This window comes from Dunckerocampus dactyliophorus, chromosome 3 (assembly GCF_027744805.1).
Source record: "Dunckerocampus dactyliophorus isolate RoL2022-P2 chromosome 3, RoL_Ddac_1.1, whole genome shotgun sequence".
In the NCBI taxonomy this organism is placed as follows: domain Eukaryota; kingdom Metazoa; phylum Chordata; class Actinopteri; order Syngnathiformes; family Syngnathidae; genus Dunckerocampus; species Dunckerocampus dactyliophorus.
The window spans coordinates 13,295,181-13,319,941 of record NC_072821.1 but is presented as its reverse complement, the minus strand read 5'-3'; the positions used below and the strand labels follow the sequence as shown (position 1 = coordinate 13,319,941).

The following is a 24,761-nucleotide window of genomic DNA, read 5'->3' as shown; positions in this document are numbered from 1 at the left end:
TTACTCATTTCCCCACTTAGAATTGAGTGCTTTAATCCACATATGAAGTACGTACTCATCAAGGCTGTTGAGGGAAATCAGTGTGGAAGGATACATTACATTTGCAAAAATGCAAAGGACGAATTAAAAATATATGGCAATACTGAAATATTAACTTTTTAATTTTAAAAAGATAATTTGCCTGGAAGAAAACGTTGGTTCATTTCTTTTGTGAGCCTAATTTGTTTTGGGAAAAAATGCATCCCTGAATTATCTGTGCCTATATTCTAGTGAGTATTTCCACTTTAAGAGTTAACCTTGTGAGTTCATTTTTATATTTAACTTACATTGTCCAATATGCGATCAGATGGTAGATTTGACAGCGAGGGGGGGGAAAAAACAAAATCTAAATGCTTCCAAGCAAGCTAGTTTCAACTGTCTCTTCTTCATGTTATTTTTCTTTTTTCACAATAGTGAACTGTAATTCCCATGATCACCCTTGAAAGCGCGACCTTGTGCTGTGTGACGGGGAGATAGCTGCAGCATGAAGACAGGACGCCACTTATCATCAAGGGACGAGGTGGCTGTTTAATTTCACACCACCAGTGGCTAAAACCCCTGTTAGTGTTGAGCATCACAATGGCGGCTACACTGGGGGAGCAGATGTCCCAGCGAGGGGGTGTAAAGAGGGGAGGAGGGGGTTAGGTTGGGAGAAGGACAGGAGGTAGTGGTGGTGGTTGCGGGGGTTGTGAGTGCTGGTAAAATGTGTGTGAGTGGTTACACTGTCACCGTGTATCGTACTCAGAACAGTCTGACCCTGTGGGCATGGCAAGAAAAAAGCACCCCTGTCTTTATAATGCACAGTAAACACACAAACAGCCACCCGGGTGTAGTGGTTCTATGTAAAAGTAGCGCAATGACATGAACTGTATTGGTTAAAGTCTCGCCAGAGCAAAGGTTCCGAAATGGCGGCTGATGCAATGGTGCTACGGCACAGAGGCCAACATTAGTGAGAGGCCAATTGCTTTGTGAGGAGCTAGCCATTGTCTGCAGTGATGAACTTGAGCTCTGGCCTCCAACCCAAGGGTCTTTTTTGTCTCATCCTGAGTGCCCCCTGCTACCCTTTTGCAGCCCCTCCCTCATGCATCACCCGCACACGCACGCACACACACACACACATGACCACGGGAAACCATAGTACACCCCCTTCAAGTGAGGGTGGAACAGTGACCAGCACCTCCCTGCACAGCTGAATATCAAATACAGTGATAATGACCAGGCCCAGAAAATGGCGCCCTTCTCAAACATGGCTGCTCACTGATGGTTGCATGCAAACCAGTAAGAAGAAGGTCACCTCTCATCGTTTAATACCCCGCCTCCCACCTATGATGGCACCTTCTTTTTCTGCACTCGTCTCCGGTATATATCTCTCGCAAATGTCTTCTTTTGGATCCTTTTTACCCCCACCCAATTCAGTATGCAGATGTAAAGGATTATTATTTAAGAGACAAATGATGGGGTAGATGAGAAGAGACATGTGGCTGCATCTGACTGATGAGAAAATTAGGAGAGTGAAAGGCAGCTCTCCAACAGCAGCCTTTTGATGGAAGGTAATAAAAATAGGAAAATAGGAAAATACAAATACCGGTGACCCTGCCCCTGTTATGTGCAACTCAGCAAGAAAATGCAAAGCTGACTGCTGTTCTTGTCCCCTTCTTCGTGCTCCAGCCTGCTCATACTGTATATATTCACCCCCCTCCAAACACTCACTCCCCGCCTCACCACTGTCATTTTTCTATATTTTCTCCATCAGTGAGTGATGCACCGAACATTCAAAATTCATTTAGACTGCTTGATTTCTATTTTTAAAATATCAGAACATCAAGTTAAAGAAAATAAATGTTTATTCAGTGGAGTAGGGAGCGCTGGTCTACGGAAGGGTGGAGGCAGGGGGCTGCGGCGCCCATGCTAAATCAGTAAATCACTCCATCTGGAAGATGAACGGCATGTTTTGGAGTTCATTGCCTTTCGTCTCGGCCGAGTGGCCAGTGCGGCGGCGGTGACGGCGGGCCCAGCAGGCTGGAGCGAAGGGTGATGTGGAGGGTTCCAGGGAGAGATAATGAAGCGGGGAGCAGCCATGTTTGGTTCACACTGTATGCTGTGCTGCGAAACACGGCTCATAGCACGTTCTGAGGCCTTCTTTAGCACTTTTTCTTTACGGAAAAAGTTTGGACACCCCTGAAATACGTCAAACACAATCTGAAGGCTTGTCGATAGTGGCCTTCTTCTGGCCTGCAAGGACCTCAGGGATTAGTTCACATTTAAATAAATTGACCAAAATGGCAAGGAACTAGCCAGCTTCGACCATGGCTTTTACATGCTAAATGAGAGCCATTTGAATGACGCACCCAAGCTATACACGTTAGAAAAGAAGGGCTCCCGAGCTCCATACATGCTTGTGGACAGGCCTAAATTAAATATCCTCCAAATGCATTAGGCTAAACAGCCCGAGGAAAGAATTTGTCTCACCACAAAAAAATGACAGTAAACGCAGGCAATCATGACCCAATCAATTATGCATGAATTATATTTTTCTTGGACTGTGTAGAATGTCTTATGTTAATTCCCCTTTGTATCAAATGTCTAAGACATTAGAAGGACACATTCGTATGATCCAAATTAGTGTTTGGCCAACAATTCATCAGCCTCATGCTGCCGGATGGAATGAAAACACTTGTCAATTCTCCACAACCGTCGGTACAGCTATCAAATATATTCAAATGCAATTTAAAGTTAACAATGTAAAGTTACGTTTTTTTCCAAAATGTAAATGTGTGTTAAAGACTGGTTTGTAATAAAACCAACCGTGGCCCTATTGGTAATGTAGTGGTTCACCTAGCTGACCTTTATGCTTCTGATGTTTGCTAACAAACATCAATAAGGAGCACCTGGGAGCAAAACCAAAAACACTACATAATGCACAATTTACATAAATTAAAATCTGGGTTGTGTAAAATTGGGCTACTGACAGCCCGGGGGCCAACTGAGCAAGTGATTTGGGGTGGAGGGCATTGACCTGACCTATCTCCAGCCTGTTGAGCCACTGAAGAGCATATTCCCAGAGGTCCACACTGCGGTCTAGACCTCTGATAATGACCTTTGTCTGGCCATGAGGGCAACAGTCAGGTATTGGCAGCCTGCACTGACCAGTGTCAGTGAGGTGCCAATAATTGGTCAGTGTGTAAATAATAAGTAACCCAGTGGCCTCTGTTAACTGACTGTTCAACATAGGTACACTTGTACAAGTAAGATCCAATGCAAGATTGGTCTTAAAATGTATGCACTTGCGAACATAATAATGGCGTTCATTACTGCAAGGTTTAGTTTGATGTGATGTAGAACTGCCCTGCCTCATTTTGAGACATGTTTCTAATATCTTGTCCCTTTCATGTAGTCAATAATGGCAACAGAATTATTTTTTAAAAAACTATGAGTATGATCTTCATACAGCTAATACATGATCAATATTAAAGGTACAATTCAGTATTGTGCATGGCACCTAATGTTGTGGCCACTGTGATTTAAAATACACAAAGCTCTGTGCACACACACGATTCAACCTGCATGGAACATAATCAAGCCAAATCACACACGTGCAAAAAGTCCTCTTGCTCTCTGCTGTAGCTGTTCTGACACATGCCTTCTTACATTACATGCAACACAATCCACCCTTACACACTAATTTGTTTTCTTTGCCTCTTTTTTTTAAACCGGGTGTAACTGAACCTCGAATATATACAAATTTAATAGAGCTAATAGAATCATTATCAAATTCAGATCAATATAAATTTAGCCCCGGTATCCATGCAATGCACAGCAATATTGAAATACAACACTGGCTGCGTGTCGTTCATTCTTCACTCTTCGAGTGGTGCTTTGCTGCCATCAGACAAGGATTACCAGAGATAGGCACATTACAGCTAATAAGACACTCCCAAAACAGCCTTTATTAATGCATGAGGCTGTGTTGGGCCTAGAGAAACTTTCACAAGGAAGTAGTGCATATCAGACAACAATTGAATGACAATTGCAATAATCAACTCAGGAATGAAAACAGCTTTTTTCCCACATATATTTGACTGAAAAGTAATCTTTTTGATTCATGTTTGCCGTAATACCTGATGTGTTTTAGTAAGTTTGAGTCCAGGGCGGAACCAAGAATATGTAAGTATGGGAAACGTAGTGTCCGGTGTGAGTATTGCACATATCTGTCAATTATCCAGACAGTTGCATGCAGTTCTCACACATTATTTACTTTAACAATGTCAAGTTTCCTCATTTGATAGAAATCAATATTCTGGAAGTCTTCCAGCACATAAATAATCCATGGAGAAACATGTTCAGTTTGACTGTTATCTCCTAATCTGGATTTTGACAGAGCCTGTCACACTATGAGGTGTGAACATAGTTAGAGAAATTGTGAATGATGCATGTGACTGAGTTTTATTGAGGTGGTCAGAGACGAGCGCTGGTTCCCCATAGACAGCCTGCAGGTGGACAGCAGGGAGCAGCTTTGCAGCATCTCACTCTTCTTCATTGAGAGAGTAGAGAGGCACTGGGGGGCGAAAATGGAGGGAAAGATGGAGAGGCTACTACAAATTCATGAGATACTTAAGGTCAGTTCCCAGGATTTGTGTGGGATTCAAAGATTTTCAATCCAACTGTATTTAATATTACATTGACGTATTCTTCAAAACCCATTGCCAACCAACTGCATGAAAGTGTGGCCACTTTAGGTCATAAATGAAATGACCAAATAAAAACAATATTTCAAATATTATATCACTAAACAGATACAAGTTGATGAGTAAGATTTGGTTTCTAAAAATTAACTACGGACATTTGCGTTCGCCCTCTGCTGCAGGAGCATGCTAATGAACCTCAAAAGTCAAAGGTCAGGTCTGGACAGACACATCCCAAACTGGCCTCAACAAATGCAGAGGAACATCTGCTCTGTGTGTGTCACACAAAGCTGTCCCCTCAGAGACCATCGCACCTCCCAAGACCCTGGGAACGACTCAAAGTCAAGGGCAGCCTCCACAGTGACGGAGTCCTGAGTGGACACAGCAGAAGCCCGCACACTGTGTTTGACAAATCATTGTTGGACACAACTTATTTTGTTTTAAGCAGACGTTCCTCTTGAAAAAGTGATACAGTACACACAGGTACAAACTGGGCACCGTGTTATCACAAAACTGTTGCAGGAATGCAATACAGTCATCCCTCACCACTTTGTGGTTGGAATTTTGCGGCTTCACTCTATCACGATGTTTCAAAAATATATCAATTAATAAAGCATACTGTTTCGTGGTTGAATACCATTACTAGTCAAAAAATAAATATCCATAGAGAAGCAAATTTTACATATTTTTGTGAAATTATTAGGCTTTTATTGCAGGTTTGAATTATCTCACAACAGGCAAAATAATCCTGAATAAAAACACAGGCTATCGTTTCTGCAATAACCCATGCCAAGCTGAAACTCAACTCTTCACCGCCAATGTCACTTGCTGTCCGGCTGCCACTCAGCTCCCCTCGGGAACCCACAAGCACGAGTCTTATTCATGTCTTAAATGGCTTATTTGCTCTTATTATGTCGACTATATTAGGTAATACAAGTGTAAAAGTGGCTATAGGGGTGTTAGTTCATGTCTAGACGGCTCTAACAATGTTAAAAACAGTATTTAGAAGGTTGTAAACAGGTTTTCTATGCTTTAACTATGAAAATATTTGATGTATAAATAAATAATCCTACTTCGTGGAAATTCACTTATGACGGTGGGGTCGGTCTAGAACCAATTAAATACTATAAACGAGGGATTACACTACAGTATATCTAATTTATAATTGAACATCCTGTAACATGAGCACCATTTGCACACATCCACAAGCAGTCATACTCTCCAAAGAATGGCCAGATCAAGCACAGCACACTCCACAAACACAGTGAATGAACGTATTTCCATGAAGAGCCAAGAGAGTGAAACCTGAGATCACACAATTCAGAATGAACAACATAAGAGAGGAAGAATGTACACTTAGGTCACTCTTGCTTAACAAAGTCAGGCAATGTACATTATTGTTCTCTATTTTGCTATTAACAGTGTTTAACTTCTATTTAGTAAAATTGCCTGTACACTTAAGGAAGGATTTGTGATGCAGACAGTTTGGAATGAATAATGTTATTTCCAATATTTCCCATGGAAAAATTCCCAGAAGAGATTTTGTTCAATCAGAGAGGTTCAACTGTATTTTAGGGTAGGACATTTTGCGGCCATAGTTTGATTGCCAATTAGACTTTTCATGTAACAAAAAAATGCCGAATCTCCTGTTACATTTCTTTGTGCTTAGGGATCTGACCAAATTTTAACAACAGGCTCAACTAAATACAGTATGGTTGAAAGCTAAATGACTTCAGCAATAAGTCTGGTGGAGCTGCCTTGCCTTACATCACCCAACTCCAAGAGGAAAGGTTGTCGACAGGCCTTGTCGATCTTTAACACAAGACTAATCACGTAGCACATTAAACATGAGAGCCCTGACCACCCCTAAATACTTTCACTTGCAGTCCTTGGCAGTCTGACAGTACGCTTTAAAGGAAACCTCAAATGAAGTCAATAGATGGATCAATAGCCATGGATGTCTAAGCTTGCCCTTCAGCAAATAACCACAACCGTACAGATCCTCCTAACTTTAGCTCTGGTCTGCGTTCTGCATTGCCACTGCTGAGGGACACTTGATGTACTGACATCAGCTTCCTGCAGACCTCAGCTCTTGCATGCAGTGGTTCTTCTCTCTAATGTGTGGCTGATCTGCACCTGCTGGGACCAGGGTTGCATGAGTGTACTTTCCTCAATGACAGCATCAATCACTCAGTAGGATTTTTTTATTGCTTTTTAAAAACACTTTTTACTGCTCCTCCTGTTCCATCTGGCAAGTATGCGATGAAAGTGAGTTAAACTATCATCTCTTACTCTCGCAGTAATAATTACACGTCAAAATTATTTAGCTTGCCATATTCTTACATTTTGTAGCATTTACAAAAATAGACTGGCGTATTTTTGAGCATCATCAGCTTCATGAATATATCACCAAGCTGCTTTGAAAAACACAAAACTAACTCAAATCTATACCCTCAAGTGTTGTGGACTATGATTTTAAAGTCTAAAAGCTTAACCAGCCATTGCTGTTTTATGTAGTGTTCCTAAATGGTCATAATGCTGGAGAATTGCTACCTATTAACAAAATATAAGACTTTCACAACTACCGGTAGTTCTGTCACTAATAATGTATTTGACAAGCTTATTATTTTTACAACAGGCTTCCCTGCTTTAACGGGAGTAAAGACAATAGTATAAGTAAAAATATGGACAATTAAGAGACATTTGATGCACCTGAATTCACTGAAAAGTACAAAAGGTCTTAACAATAGAATTCCATACGAAGACACTCTCTTCCTTCTCATCAGTCTTGAAAAGAAAATTGGTGCGCATACAAGCGGATGTAAGGTTTGAGCAGTGAAAGCACATTCACTTCTTCCTCTGATTGAAGTTCTTTATAAATTCATTGAAGTAAGCGCAAATGTGCAATTTTCTTGGCACATCATGTTATGTACAAGCACCTTGTTAACACGTGGAGAGAGCGAAAGAAATCCCGGGGACTGGCCATGCAGCTCACATACAGTACACTGTTATTTGGAACAGAAGCAAGAATGGTCAGACACAAAGTTGTTCTCTTTTAATGTAGCTGTAATCACGGCATTGTATGCAGCCTTAATTACATTCTTCCCAATCAGAGCTTAAGTGTAACCTTGTGGCCCCAGCCCGCCCTCACTGACATCGCCTTCCTCCTAGAGACACAAGTGACGTGCAGTGCACCCTCCTGAGGTCTACATTTCTCCAGGGGCAGTAAACACATCTAAAGGACAAGAGATGGATACATTATGTATATAGCACACACCAGTAGGAGATTTAAGAAGCACGCTGCTGGGTCAGCACTGAAAATGCAAGCAGATCAAGGAACAAACAGGGCAGCAAAGTTGTCCTTATACACAGCCAGGCACGGTCTATTGACCCAAATGTAATTACGTTACACATATGCCCTCAAACATACCCCCTCCCATCCATGATCATTCAAAAATGACCAATTTAGTACACATTTATATGTACAGTTTAGGCCAAAATTCTTCACAAACGGGAATGATTGGTTTTAGCTAGAAATGAAAACAATATGACACCTGGATATATTCATTTAGAAAGAATCGCTTCTGTTTACATTTTGATCAAAAGTAATGTCCAAAATTAATATTTTTCATTCATAAATTACCATTTATATTTGAATATATTATGCCTGAATTGTGCAATAAGGACAGGACAATAAACCATTTTTTAAAAATGGAAAACATGCAAGTAGTGAATATTCTTCAGTGAAATCTCTAACTATTGCTTTTCTCCAGCTAGACGAAAACAATACAAATTTACTTTAACTCAATATTTGGCCTGCATATGCAAAATACAGGCCTTAAAATACAAGATACACTTTGGGAGTACTTTATTAGGTGTAACTGCACAATCTAATGAGATTCTGTATTATCATTATTATTTACTTCCATGGTTGTAGCTTTTGGTAGGGTGGAACCACAGTGGATCATATGGTACTACTAATATTTACAAATTTGGATGCATAATATTAAAATGAAATCTACTTAAATTGGAATAAATTGCATAGAGATGGACCACTCGATTTAATGAAGTGCCGTTTTAAACCACAAAACAATGCATAGTTGAAATAGTGGTCAGTAATGGTTGTTTATTGGCTGGTAGCAACTATTTTGCAGCATTTCATTGTTTCATTAAAAAAGAAACAATAGTCTCATATATGTGTTTCATGATTGCTTGTGTGAAAGCTGACTTTAAATGTGATACTAAATGACTCCAGTATGTAATATAAAAGTAGTGTTACAAGCATAATGTGAAAAAACATTTACTGTATACATAAAACATCCTTGTGCTTGTCCTTCCACCTGACACTGCAGCAGCTCTTAAAGGTACCTCCTCTAGACGATAGAGATAAACAGGGGAAGTCTGGGAGGTAACCACCATCCACACACACCTATTTTCCATCCTCTGTAATCACATGATCAGGGTGTCAGCATCACATCCTTGCAGCAGAGGGAGGGGCTAAAAGCAGCATGCAGCTCACCGCCATTTTGTACGGCTACCTGGTTGCTTTTCTGTGTGAGTACCTTGCTCATTTGTTTACCTGTATACAGCTAAGCTTTGCGGCGAGTTTTGCATTTAGTTGTTTTTACATATTATTGCTAAAAGGAGTTCCGCGGCGTATTGGGCCGGAGCTCGCTCAGGATTTCATGTCATCTCTTTCCCTCCGTCTGGCTGTGCTGTTGGTGACAGAGCCCTCTCCTCCCCGCCGTCCGCCATGTGAGAGCCTCATATGGTGCAGTCAAATTGCTGTCTGCCTGAACATGCCTCTGTCGGTCCAGACTTCATCAGAGGGATTAAAGAATGGGATCGGGGGTGGGTGGAGGAAAAAAAAAAAAGTCAAAATAAAATGTTGATAGTGGGGTTGTTGCAAGCCCTCGCCATGCACCCGCCATGCACTCTCCCGCCATGCACTCTCCGTCGCCGCACAAAACATGCAATGACAGCAAGCAACGGAGAGCTGCAGTCATCATTTGGCTTTCTACAAAGAAAAAGGAAATTGCACACACTAAAAAGCTTAGTTGATTCAAAAGAAGGCGCATGATTTTTTTTCTAACAAACTAATGACAAAATGTGTCGCAGCAGGCAGAAAGAAGAGGGACAAATGCTCGTGCCGAGGTATAGGTTGTTAGAGTCCAAGATTTTGGGAGCAAATGAGAGAGAAGAGTGAAAAGATTGCAGGATATTAAGGAGTAATGGAAGTCACAGCAGGCCCCTGTGACACATTCCCATATGCTTTCATCATGACACTGATCAAGGCACCAAGAAAGGTCCATTACTTGCTTTCATAGTGCTGTTATTACATAGAGAAAGTCACCCTGAAACACCCACGTTGGAGGTGTTGCTTCCCCCCCTCAGCACTCCAGCAAAATGTAAATTCTGATAGTGTACAATATTCTCATCTATGATTGTTTTCATAATAATGCTAAAACAAACAAGACAGAGAACTGACGATGAAATATATATGAAATATCATGAAAGAATTCAGCATGTATATCAGTTCTGTGTCAGTACATAAGGATGAGGTTTTTGTAGTGATCCCACTAAATTGAAGTAAATAAGTCCATATTTTGTGCTTTATTCTGGGATTTGCCAGACACAGGGTCTGGCCCTGCATTTGAGACAACAAAAGGCAGACTTGACATCTTGGCCAGCCAGCAGATAATATTTGCTGCTCAGAGACTGGCTTTCTTTTGTTCCAGGTTCTTATAAACCCAAGACACTTGAAATTTAAACTCAGTTCAAAAAATATTATTTGCCACAGGGCAAGGTAAATCTCTTGGCGGGGCCTTTCAAAGGCTTGCCCTGGGTTTGTTTACAATTGATCTTATTTAAAAGTGGATTTTTTTGTTTTACTTTTTAAAGACGCACATTTTCTTTCATGATCTCCGGGGTCAAAAGGAACAAAAAGGGTTTCCAGCAAAGATATAAAAAGTTACATAATCAGCAGATAATAAGATGGATCGTATTCCTTTTGTCATCTATTTGTATTCGTGAAATTAAAAACACATGCGAGATAACATCTGCCACAGGAGCAAACAGCTTGTGGAAAAATACCCCTGGTGAGCAAGCAAATAAATTCAGCTGCCAAAAATGTTTTCTTTTCCTGTGAGCTACTGAAACAACATATGGTACACCTGCACAAGATAATGAGCTCCAGCACAAGAGCAGTATGAAAACGTCTGCCTTTACCAAAACAATAATGCTCAGCTTTGATTGTCACGGTCAGAGATGTATTAATTTAACAATGTCCGTATTATTGTGAATATTGTGACATGCACTGCATCATACTGAAAGGTGTTAGCATTTAAATGTGCTTTGACACAGCTAGCATATTTACCATCAGGGGGTTCAGTATCTTGTCCTTTGACGCAATTACGGGAGGACAGAGGATCGAACCCGCAACTTTCAGGTTGGGAGACAACCACTCTACCGCCTGATCAAATTTCCATGCCCCCTATTTCAGAACATATTGTTCATTTAAAAGTCAATGTCAGCGAGAAACGTCATTACCTTCAGATATCTCAAATATGCTTTTTTTTTCTTAATTAAAAATTAGCCCATGTTCAATGAAAAAATAAGAAAAGTGTAATAATAATGGAGGATCGGGTCAAAAATCTATGTTTATATTCCACACCACACACCTCCACTACTTTGTGAAGCTAGTTGTTGTCAAATCCTGCGAACCATCTAACAAAAACTGTGATGGAAATAAAACTACACTGGCGGAGGTAAACATACACTTTTTGTATGTTAAGAAAACTTTAATAGATGAATGGAACCCACTATAGAAAGACGAGGACCCTGCTCTAGGACCAAGAAGCTCCCTGAGATGCTCCAGCAGGCCATGTTACAGGAGAAGGTCACAGATCGGGGAGCTCCTTTAAACGCTTGCTGCTCCTGGCAGACAAGACAGACAAGACAATGGCACGGGGTCTAGAGATCCTTATACCTGTGGGATGCCCACCTCGCTCCACGCATCCAGATTGTACTTTAGAATGCAGCAGTTTTAATTAAATGGAGTTAAAGAGGTTGTCTAATCAGTAGAACAATACAAAAATAGTGAGGATTGAACAGACGAACAGAAAATGCACATTAACTTGTTAATTGGATGTGTTTTCATGGGGGGGTTCTCTGTGAGAAAAAATTAAAAGAAAGGTTCAAAAGTTAATTAGTGCATTGGATAAAAAATGTAATTGTCTTCAGGTGTAATTGTCTTCAATTGTCTTCAGCTGCAATGGTTTCTGTGAGTGTGCTCATTTTTGTGTCAAAAAGAGCATAAGCCCTCATCATCACTGCGCTGCCATACAGTAAGAGGGATGAGCCAGAATTGCTGCATTGTAAGCCATCTGTGTCTCATGGCTTGCTTAAGCATGTGTGAGAGGCTCCCCAGGGGTGCCTCCATATCCCCACCAACTTCTTGCAAGGCTCTGCAGGTTAACATGTGCAGCTTGACGATCTGATCAATAGTTGTAAATGCTTTCATCGCCCCAAAGAGACAACTGTGGTTCTGCAGTTGCACCTTGCAGGTAAAGTCCAGTTATTTTACGAGGGATGTTGAAATTTTACATCCTGCCGTGTTATTTTTGGAGGGCTAGCACAACGTAATGCAGAAGCTAGGTTGCAAGAGAAGTTGATGAAGTCGAATAGAGAGGCTACAGGGAGGTATCAGATGGCCTTTGTGGACCTCTTTTGTTCTTATGGGATAAGAGGTGAAGTCGGTCCACTCGCACGCATCCCTAAAATGCCCCCCAAATGCTGCCTGAGTGGGAGTGTGTAATCGGGCCTGGCAGAGTGTTGGCTAATGGTGTGTGTGTGTGTGGGTGGGGTGCGGTGGGTTCTTGAGATGTATTCATGTGCGTGGCGTGGTGCCTGGACCCAGGGTGACACTCCTTCATTCCCGCCGCCTCAGGCCAGGATTAGGAGAGCGGGCAGCCTGGCAAAGCCGGCCGTAATGCAACATCATTTTCATATTAAGCTCATCTCTTCTCTGTGGGCCTGACAGTGGACAGGCCTCCTCTTTTTGCTGCTCAAATTATCCTCAATTACTGGGGAAAGGCCAGGCCAGGGGACGTCACCTAACCTTCACCATCTGTTAGGTTCAAAGCTGCAGCACTCGGCCAGCCCGCCTGTCTCCTGCCCCTCCACCCCCACAAACTCGACCTTTCCGCCCAGGCCTGCTCCTACACTATACGCCTCTGCACCCTACACCCCCCCAACTCAACTTATCGTCCCATGATAGGCCAGCCCTCTCTGGACACAGCTGGGAAGTACATGTGCACACAGCGCATTAAGGGGGAAAAGGTTATGTCATGCTCCTTCAACAAGATGTGAATATTCAAAAGTACACATGCAGACTGCAGCAAGGCCCGTGTCAACACAGAGGTTAAGCCCATGTCCTCAGGATAAGAGCATAAATTAAACTGCTTAAAGCTGCTTCTTAACATTCAAATTACTTTCAAGAAAATGATTAAAAGATGAGGCTTCATTCATTTCGAGGGTTGTTCTCAATTGTTTGTGTTTGACAGTTATTTTGCTTTATTTAATATTTCTTGATGTTTCTCACGTCGTTTTTAAGATTTAATATTTGACATGGCCACATGTACATATGTTTACATATGTTTATAAATATACTGTACTGTTTATGTTGATGTTTTATTTATTTATTTTTGGGTGGAATCATTTTGCACAAATACCTTAATTTTCATTTCCATTTCCATTTGTTTGTTATAGCTGGATTGCATGGGTGGAGCAAGGAAGGCGTTTTGATATACTGTAGTCTCATTTTTTAATGAATATGTTTTTCAATAGCTAATGATTCAGTTTTGATATTTTATTTTAACTGTTTCAGTTCAGGCAAATACATTAGGTGCCTATCATTTGTTGCTAATTCAAATTTGAATAGAATCTATCTTTTCTCCTATCCAAGACAATAAAAGCAATTCTTTTAGAGCCTTACTAAAATATTGTTTTTTAGTCTTTGCTTACCTGTGTGGCCCAACTTGTCTTTAATTAAACATTCATCTATATTTGAAACTGCGCTAGTGAAATATTCAGGAGCTCTTATTTCTGCAATGGCAAGCGCGCCTCTTAATAATGCAGACGCTGTTTTCTGTTTGTTTCCAAGCCTGTGTGTTTTAGCAGCTTCACTGTGTCCATTTGGGTTTTGCAGCCTGTCTGCCCACTCAGAGGGCCCCCCAATGGCAGGTCATCTGGCTTTGAAAATAACTTTTAATAAGGCTGCTGAATAATAGATGGACTGCTGGCTAAAATCAAGCAGGGAGGAGCGCGGCTGAGGACAGCAGGTTGCAGAGACAGACAGCAAGCAGGGCCCAGACGCTTCCTTCTCCATCATCATCAGCAGCGGCAGCAGCAGCAGCGCTCAGCCTCCGAGCTCACCTCCTTGCCAGACTCCCTGAGGTCAGAGGTTGTGGACTTGACCTTGTGGCCCCTATGGTGAATGCTCACTTGATTTGAGGTATAATTTGGGATTTATTTGGGAGGAGGCCCCTGTCTCAGGCTGCTTTATGCCTCATTATCCATGACTCATTTCGGGGCTGGACCACAACAAACTCATCAGCACAATCAGTACATTCTAGGCATGGAGATGATCCAGGCTGAGTGTTATTTTGACTCAATTTCCGATGCCTCTCAAATGTAAATAAATGAATATTAAATGTGCCTTTTTTATTCATAACAGAGAAAAATAAGGCATTTCTTCAAATTGTTCATTTAAATTATTTTCTTTTAGGAATAATGTCGGCCATTGCTATGTTGCATCACATTAGATGCCTATGAAATAATAATACTTAGTACTCTCAAATGCTGTTTATAAAAATAAAGAATTTAGGTAATATTAATTTTACGTCAGCACAAACACATTCATTTCAAATAAAATGATTAATGAATAGAATTATCCAAGTAGAATCTAATCTTGTGTTTTTCATGTTTTTTGGGGGGATTGATGGAAACTAGCATTTTAATTCCTAACAGAGAACATCTTGTGGCCTAAAGCAGCTAAGCTTTTCAAATGCTTGTCACTTACAGTATAAAGGGGAATGATACCTCTCATATGCAAGCTAAAAAGACTGATCATTGCTATATGTGCTTCCATCTAAGTGGGTCCCTGTGGAGGACAATTTTGGAGAGATCCTTCCCTGATATGAAGCAAGCCCTGCATGCATTAATATTACATTAGAAGCCAGGATCACACAGAGCCTTCTTGCTAAAGCAGGTAGAAGAGCTTCTCATTGACATCCCCTCGTGTTAGCATCGCGCTCATCAAAGTACACCACATCAGGACAAAACGAGAGAAATTAGATTGTTTTTCTTTTAACGGGCCATAATTCGAAAGGGCAGCACAGGCAATAAAATGCATATTTAGGTCACACATATTCGCCATTGTGTACAAGAAAGAAGACAAATGCCGCAGGAAAGGCGTCTCAAATGTGACGAACGTGGCCGGTCAGGCGCGTGCACACACGCACGCACACACACACAGTGCGCACATCTAGCGAGAATGAGACAGGTGCAAGCCTCTGCTCCATACACTGCAAACTACACGCGCATGATTGTATGCATGCACACGCGCGCGCACACCACGCTCCATACGACTTTCGTTGGTGAGAAAATGATATAAAAATATGAAAATAAAATTAAGATTGTGCATGCGCCCACGATGCCACACGTCTCCACAAAAAGAAGCAAATAAGCTCCCACACACCCCTGTCAGCGTCACAAAAGAGACTCCTGGAGGCCGTGCGTGCGTGGGTCGACACGTGCGTCCGTGCCAAAATGCCCCAGTCATTTGAATGTGAATGCAAGGAAAGCTGCCGCCTTCCAAGAGCCCCGTTGTCTCACAACACACGCGCGCACACACACACACACACACACACACACACACACAGGAGCGTGTCTTTATTTTCAATTAATGCCACCCACCCTCTACCCCAAAACTCCGCCCACTCCTTCAGCACTTAATGGGGGCTAATTAGGCATCATTGCGGATTAATAGGCTGCATTAATTGGCTTGCTGCAGAGGGGGCAGCTGTAGAGGAATTTGGCAAGCGATCCGAGTGAGAGTGACATGTTTATCTTGTCTATTTAACATTCATCTTATTCTAATAGGACACTTGTTTGCATGAATGGGCCAATTAGGCTATTACAGCAACAGGCGGCCACACGTGAAGCTTACAATAAACAGGGGTAAATATTGTAAACACCATCACGCCATTCTAAAAAATACCAAACATATTATTTGTTAGTTTAAAAATATATATATTAACGTTTGTCAGTGTTGGTTCAGAGGGCCTATTTACGGTTATTTCACACCCCGAATGCTCTTCTTAGAATGCTAAATAATGAACCTGTTTTTTGCATTTTTCCAAAGTAAAAATGAAGCAGTGTAACTTGTGTAAATTAATTTGCTAGCTCTGATTACATGCATTGTAGCAAGGTGCGTTTATCCTATTTGTCGACATATTATAAAATTAAAAAGTCATATAACAATCCGAATAATAATTATCATAATAATAATAATAATATGATAATAATGATTGCCATTATTGTTATTTAGCGGAAAATGAAAAAGATTATATTGCGATGGCCAGCCATGGCGTCATAGCATTAGCGACATTTAATTTAGAGGCCTGCACTGCAGTCTTCCACTGCAAGCAAAGGTGATATGTGCAACGCAAATAGAAAAATCGATGCAGGGTGTAAGTGTATCTACTGCAATGAAGCCCGTTTGATCAAGAATCAATCAGCATTTGGGAAACCACATACAGACAGAGTTACAACAAAGTCATTGAACGCAACACAACTACAAGTACACCCTGACGAGAAATGGGCCTAAACATGGCCGGGAATAGAGCACAGTAAATATGAATTTTGTATTTGTGTAAACGATGTGTTGCAGACCAGTCTAGCTGTACACATTTCCCCCATTTATATGTTTTAATTTTCTATCAACTGAAATCACACTGCACGCCGAAAGCTGAAAGACATTCTTTTCAAAAATATGAATCCAGCAAAGCATCTATTGGTGACAGTGTGGTGCAAGCCTTTGTGTGAGTGCAACATCACTCATGTACAGTGGGTGTCACAGCAGTCACATGGAGGCATTTCGCTCTCAGTTGACCCCCCCACCCCCCTAACCACCAGACGCCCCCATCCCCCTGTAGCCCCCGCTTTTTTTTTTTAAACCCCCCAGCCCATTGGGGTGAAGTTCAAGGTCTCTGCAGCCAGTGACCGACAGATTAAGCAGAACAGAAAAACATAAGAGCTTTTTTAAAATCACCATTTAAACAATATACATTTATAACTCGTTGCCATTTAAAACACCTAGTTCATAATAACAATAATTATATATGTAATGTCATTTGCTTTTCTTATGATATATGTAAATGTCTGTAATCTACTTGTTATTGTACTATTTTTATTAATATATATGATAGGCTTATGCATGATAATTAACATAATCTATAATTCACACTTAATATTTCAATTAGAAATTAGATAGCACAGTAAGTTACTGTTATAAAGCTGTAATTGAGCTATAAGGCCCTGTTAACGTGACATGCTCAGAATTGTTCAATTGTTGAGCCAATATTAGTTATTCAGCTATAGAACAGAAGTGTATGTTATAGCATGAAAATGGTGAGCAATATTATGTCTTCATTAAGCATAATGACGTCTTAATTAACTTGCTTGCATGTGCACCTGTAGCCATATGAAGGTGATTCTATCTCAAATGCATGATTTCATAATTAAAGTTATTGCATTTATTTCATGCACTTATCCAAAGGTAACTATAGAACCCCAAAAGCTGTTGAAAAAAGTGTGGGATATCACATGCAAGTTTCTCATATTATTTACGCTTCATATTATTTCATTAGGAAGCTAAATCTTGTACTGCATGAAATAAAGATCAGTGTTTTCATGTATTTGAATGGCAGTATTTTGAGAACCTCAATTAATAATATATTTTATAATATTACTCATTCAAGTAACCAGATTAAAGTATACTTTCTGCAAACACACAAGTGGAATGATACGACATGAATAAATGTTTAAAGATGATAAAGATGCAAATAATAGTAAACAATATGTTGCAGGTTTTTTAATGGGAAAATGATTAAAATTTCACATTTGAAGTGTGCAATGGTGAGATGCAACGATGACAAGAAAACTTACACTGAATGTGACTTTCTTTTAAATCGTGAATGAAGACCGATCAGGATAGCTGTAAAAAATAGGAGAGATGGTAATGAAAGGGGTGAGCAGAGGATGGAGGCGTGGACTAGCAAGCTAGGTGGTCCCAGGTGTGTGTAATGACATCAGAAGGGCAAGACATCCTCGAAATGTGGACACGAATAAGAGATCCAGTTTCCTTTAGAAGGTCTCTTCATGAGAGCCAGGTCACGGCCAATAGCCTCTGCCTGACACATAATTGGTGATATTGATTATAGGTTATCATATGCTGCAGGCCATTTGTAAGATAATGCTGCAGGGGTTAATTTGTCAGCCATTAACCTCCTGCTTTGCTGGATATGAACATGTAAATTAAGTTTAGAACAAATTCTTAATGGGCCACTTAGCCTCATCTAATAAAGGAAATGTACAACACTGTATATAATAAAATATAATACAGCACATTGACTGATGATGTTTGAACACATTGGATAGTGCTAAAGAAGGAAAAGGTTACGATTTCAGAGAAGCGGTCATTTTATTCTGTAAATGAACCCCCTCCTTCCTGTGAAGTGTTTTTGGGCAGAGCCTGCTTGCCATAAATTCCACTGCTGACCCTTCTCGTTGAAAAATGATAGTGGCATTTCCAGGACACGCCTTTTCCTCTTTTTGCCAATCTGTGAAGGAGCTGCATGCCAACAGGACTCAGTCTGTTAATACTACAGAATGATGAAAAAAAACATTCAAAACCAATGGCAGGTGTTTCTAATACTATGAATATTGTGAATTAGCAACAGGAGAGGGGCAAAATTGTGCAAAGTCTTCAAATACAGATACAGTGCAGCTCTACGCCACTGCAAAGTCCAACTGCAATAAATAACAGATTGGACAGTAAATACATCTCTGACAGTGTCAATTTAAAACCAGCGTCTTTTAAATGTAGAAAGCAACAGCTCTGAGATTGTTTATATTATATTAATTATTGATATTAATTATTCATTGATATGATTAAATTGTTTAAGTGCATCTAAAAAGTGTCAAGTGAGTTTATGTGAACATTAAAGTAGCCAATTTGTAAACATGCATTAATTAGTGCTTCCTAAGTCAGGTTTGTTATATATTAAATCAAGCCAGTTGTAGCCATGATAATCTGTTTAGTAACTGCTGACGTGCCGTGACCTAGATGTCACGTGCCAGGTCAACATATTCCAAACAAGTTGTTATGATTGAAAATGTAAAATTTCCGGATTCACCTCGAGGTAGAATGCACAAATGTTGAAAAGCCGTCAGACAGATTTAACTGCCTCACAATCATCACTGTTGTTCACACATTTTGTTTTGGGTTTTTTTTCCCACCACTTCTTTTCTCAGCAAGGAATCGCACATCAAATACATAAAAATCACAGAAGAGAGAAACGCGGTAACCTTTGAAAGAGTCGATCAGAGGTGCAGAAGCACCTCGTACAGCCCAGAGCAGTAAAGACAACCCACTTGTACTTCAAAAACATGACATTTGCCACCTCAGAGCACAAAACATGTCTCTCTAAGTCTACACCTGTAAACCTGCAAACCCACACAATGTACATCAAGAGGTTTCCTCGCTCAAGCAAACACTATTAAAAGTTACACAGTAGCCTGCCTGTGTGTGTGTGTGTGTGTGTTTGTGTGAGAAAGAGAGAGGGAGAGAAAGAGAGAGAGAGAGTGTGTGTGTGTGTGTGTGTGTGTGTGTGAGAGAGAGAAAGAGAGAGAGAGAGACAGAGAGAGAGAGAGGGAGAAGGAGAGAGAAGGGAAGAGTGGAGAAAGTGAAAGTGTGAGTGGGTGCTGGTCAGCAAATCAGTCAGCAAAACACAGTTGTTAAAAAACAGAAGAAGGGCGACATACCCGTTTGGAGCAGAGCAATGGCGGGGTCAGACATCCATGCGGCCTAGTGGTAGCTTGTGTTAATTATCCCCCTGGAAAGAAGCTGGTTGTGGCGCCTTCTCTCCAGAGGTGATACTCCTACTGTCCCACAGTCGGAGCGAAGCCAAGGATGGATGGAGGAGAGCGGTAGGAGAGAGGAGAAAAGAGAGGGAGTCAGATCCAGTGCTGGGCCCACACCACGACTGGCTCACGTGAGATTGATCGCACACACAGAGGCCTCTGCAGCGACAAGAGGGGGAACTGTCAGCAGAGCAGCACGCTTTGCGTAACCCGGGGGACACCAATAGTCAAACGCACCATCACGTGCACGCCCTTACATGTCAAGAGATGCACACAAGCTTCGAGGTGACTTAGCATTTGAGCTAACACAAAAAGAATGATGAAAGCGCGCCACGCTTTTTTTGTGTTTCATCACCCAGGCTGATTGAGGCCCTCATTAGCATTTACTGACGGCTATCCGCACATCTGTTCACTGTCTAATTCGTGTTAGCTTGTGAAGCAGCTGAAAATGGACAGACAAATAAAAAAGGTCAAACGTCTAGCAGGGACAAGGGGAGAGGATGGTGACTATACACAATGGACTATAAAAGAGATGCATATGAGCAGCAGCAGTGTGGCCCCTGAACCTTTGGGGAGGACTGGGTGCAGGCTAATCTCATGAATACCTTTTTTACATACACACACACACACACACACACACACACCATACATCCCATGGCAAACACAACACTAGTCAGCAAAAATATTAATGTGACAGTTGTGTACACGTTTCCAAATTAAATATTCAACATCACTTATTTCAACATATCTTATTTGAGTTAAATATTTGACTGCAGCCCTCCATTACATTTATACTTTAAGTCAAATAAACATGAAACCAGGGAGATATAGGCAGCAATGATGATGTTGAAAATCAATTTGCATTGCATTAAGCAAATATAAAGGCCAGCAGTTGAGTTCTCTATAGCTTAGGGAAATCACATTTCCCAAATCAAGCATCCCCACTTCAGCCATCATCTCCAGGCTGTGTTAGTCTTCCTGGCCCACTATGCAGATTGATCCAGATGGACACGGCGCCCAGACCTCCAGTCCCTCATAGACCCCTTGGCTGAACTTGACTCCCAAGACTACAGATGGGAAGGAGGGCCCTTCACCTCTGGTGAACCCCGGGCCTCGACACCCTCACCCCCATCGTGGTATCCTCTATCCTCTATTAGCAATCACATTGAATTCAGGTCGCATTCCCAGCAGCTATCATCACAGATACCTGATCAATACGAGGGAATTATCACAGAAGGCTTCCTCAAACACAATGTCAACACACAAGTGTTGACCACAGAGCGTGTGTGATAACTGGGGTGGAAAGAAACTGTGGCCAAGTGGAGCCTTGGAAGAGAGAAAGCCTCTTGCAGAGCCCTGGGAGGGATGGTTTGTGGGTTTGACCGGCTATGTTGCTGTACATGTTGGGCCACAACTTAAAAGGACATCAGAGGGATTTCTTTGTGATCTTTTCCGCATTCTCAGCCTTGTTCAGTTTTTGTCACTAAACTTAAACACCAAATTCAGATTTTCTCACATTCTCACACAAACGCACCAAAAATGGATATCACCCCTACGCTATACTCACTAAAGTACTAATATGAAGCCTGAATTTAGGGTTGGTAACCACGGAGTAACTCGCAAAATAATATTGTCAACACAAAACAGTAAATGTGCAGTAAGTCAAGCTGCTTTAAACAAAAATATAAATGACACATTTTTGTTTTTGCTCCCATGGGAGCAAGATGGGACCCTGCGTTATCATGGTACAATATGAGGTGATGCTCGTGGATGATTGGCACAACACTGGGCTCAGGATCTCGGAATGTCATGGTACCTTTGTGTATTCAAAATGCCATCGATACAATGCAGCCATTATGTCTTCATTGTCTATGACTGGGGATGGTCCAATCAGGGTTTTATGCTGCCGATTCCAATCAGCCATGAGTGAGATCACATTAACTGTAAATTTTTAAATTTATTTATGTGGCATTGGCAAGGGGTACCGTTTTCCAAGGACCCCTAGCAAACAGATAATTACTAAAAAATAAACTTTGGAGTGGATTGTCTTTTTCCCGCCTTTATTTGTGTGAAACAATTTTTGTACTATTTGACACAATCACAATTAATTTGATGCATGTTTTGGAGTACTATATTCTGAATACATCCAATGAATGTGTTGCTTAGATGCAATGCATTATGGGAAAACTTTAAAAGAGTTATTTTATTCATTTTGGACTTGTATTGATACATGTTTGTATATTTCTCAGGTATAATGTACATTTTGAGGGTTAAGTTGCTGTGTGATGAGTTTAGTGTTATTCCCAAGATGACACCTTGAGTGTTATATTGTGACATATAATGACCTCCTGCGATTTCCAGTGGGTTGACAAGCTCGTCGTGAGTGCACCGATAGCTCGTGATTGGTTCCTGTTTTGGGCCGCACGGTGGTCTAGTGGTTAGCACGTTGGCCAACACAGTAACAGCCTGGAGATCGAGAAGGGTTCGATTCTCCCTTGGGCATTTCTGTGTGGAGTTTGCATGTTCTCCCCGTGTGCGCATGGGTTTTCTCCGGGTACTCCTGCTTCCTCCCACATTCCAAAACACATGCAGGTGAGGTTAATTGGTGACACTAAATTGTCCTTAGGTATGAATGTGAGTGTGAATGATTGTTTGTCTATATGTGCCCTGCGATTGGCAGGCAACCAGTCCAGGGTGTACCCCGCCTGTCGCCCGAAGTCAGCTGGGATACGCTCCAGCATGCCCCCGCGACCCTAATGAGGAGAAGCGGCATAGAAAATGGATGGATGGTTCCTGTTTCCTCACTCACTTGTGAGCGGCACAGTATTTAAACAATTAGTGGCAGTTCTGAAGTAAAGGAGATGTCACGAGACTAGAATTTAGCCATAAATTAGCCGCACCGCTGTATAAGCTGCAGGGTTCAAAGTTTACGAAAAAAGTAGCGGCTTATACACTGGAAATTACGGTAATTAGTATGACAATAAGAGAGCAAAATTGTTCAGCGACACTTTAAAAAGTTACTACGTACCCCATGGACAAGATATCCACTTGTAGGTTTCCCGTGGGACAAAAAACAGCTCCAAACTAACCACATTGCTTGTTGGTTCTAAAAACATAATGTCACTGTGGTAAAAAGTCACATTTGGAGTCCGAAGACAAGAAGCTAGGCGGATAACTCTAGCTAGCAAGCTAGCTAGCTGTTGCCACTGACAGCTAGGCAAAGGGTGTACACAAAGATGTAAGATAAGTTGAATGGCATTACATTTAAATGATAAAACTGAATCCACAAGGTTTTACGGGCTAGTTTTGATTCTATAACAAGCGGAAGATGTGGTTGTCCTGGGCTGGTGTGGTCTGTGGGGTCTGAGTGGTTTATTTGCTCAACTGCAGAGAGCACCAGGGGTCTATTCAGGTAAGGTGTTTATTACAACTCCTTCCTTGCTTGCTTTGTAGAAACATTTTTATCCAGCAAGCCATTCATCAATTTTATCACAAAAATGATTACAGGTTAAAATAATACATAATTCAATAGATATATATATATATATATATATATATATATATATACTGTATATACTGTATATACTGTATATTGTATGCATGTATTTGTATATATACAGTATGTGTGTGTGTGTGTATGTATATATAGATAGAAATATATATATGTATATATATATATATATATATCTCATGTTGAACATGTTCTCATGTTGAAGCAGCCACCAGTTTTCCTGCCACAACTCTCGCCTCTACTCACGCACTGAACGAAGAAAACGCTGCAGGATCTCTTTGTAGACGTGTTGCTTGATTTCCAGGCCTTGTGGTGAGAATTTGCAGTGGACACACCTCATCGTTCCCAAACAAGTTGGGAGCGAAGAACTGTTGAAAATGTGTTGGAATTAAGATTCAGGGGGTCGAGAGCAACCTATGAGCGATGAATCGATTGATGAAGTGTAGTATGTCTACCAGCCCACACCTTTTTGACCTAGCTGAAGTGCGAAATGCGGTATCTTCATCAAACGCCAGTCAACAGAGAGAAAAGGTAGATTGAGGGATTGCTTCATAAATTATTAACATTAAAATCTCACTCACATTACCTATCCTTTTCTCCTTCCGTTCCATTTTCTTCCCACTTTATTTTTTTATGTTGAATTGTGAAACATTTATATGGCTCTGTTTCCAAGTAAACGAGCTCAGGCCAGATTTTCCATTAAAAATAAAAGTTGAAGACGCAAGAAAAGAGAAGTACGAACCGTTGCTTGGTTTCAGGTTTCAGTCATCTTTAATCCATTCTGTTTCTTCACAGGGGAAGAAAAAAGTCAGATGAAACAGCCAAGTAATTCTATTTTTTCTCTAACCCAATCTTGGATGTTGGAGATTTAAATGAGCGTAAAAGAAATACTTTCTTGCCTTTTATTGTCTTTGTCAGTGAGTCCTTGCTCATACAGAGTTTTGTTTGGTGGTTTAAGTGAATTTCCAACTTATTTAGCAGAAAGCGATGCATTAAACTTGTACTGTGCATATTCCGAGGTCATGTATTTCTGAATGGTGGATTCATGGCTGAAAGCTGGTGCTTTTTAATGACATTCAGTGTGTACCAAAGAGGCCTTCAACCTGTGATATCTCTTTCTCTTCTCCACTGTACCTGCATATGCCTCACCTTCTACTACTTACTACGAACAGGACAGAAAATACAACAGCAAAAGCATTTCTTTTTCCAAAACTTCAGTATTGGCGGTTTATCACAATGCTGAAGAAAATGCTGTCAATCAACACCACACGTACTTCATTTGACTAAGCTGTCAGATAGAACAAGATCGCTCAGTGGTGTTC

General features: G+C 41.0%; 1 protein-coding gene across 2 annotated transcripts in view; it reads right to left on the bottom strand.

Moving 5' to 3' along the window:
- Window positions 1-24,761, bottom strand: part of zfhx3b (zinc finger homeobox 3b) — a 339,235-nt gene that overhangs the window by 252,607 nt on the left and 61,867 nt on the right. Inside the window, exon 3 of one of the 2 annotated variants that reach the window (XM_054771463.1) lies at window positions 19,830-19,949. The gene's annotated coding sequence lies outside the window, so the exon portion shown is untranslated. The remainder of the gene's footprint in view (window positions 1-19,829; window positions 19,950-24,761) is intronic. The other variant, XM_054771462.1, reaches the window with a different exon arrangement.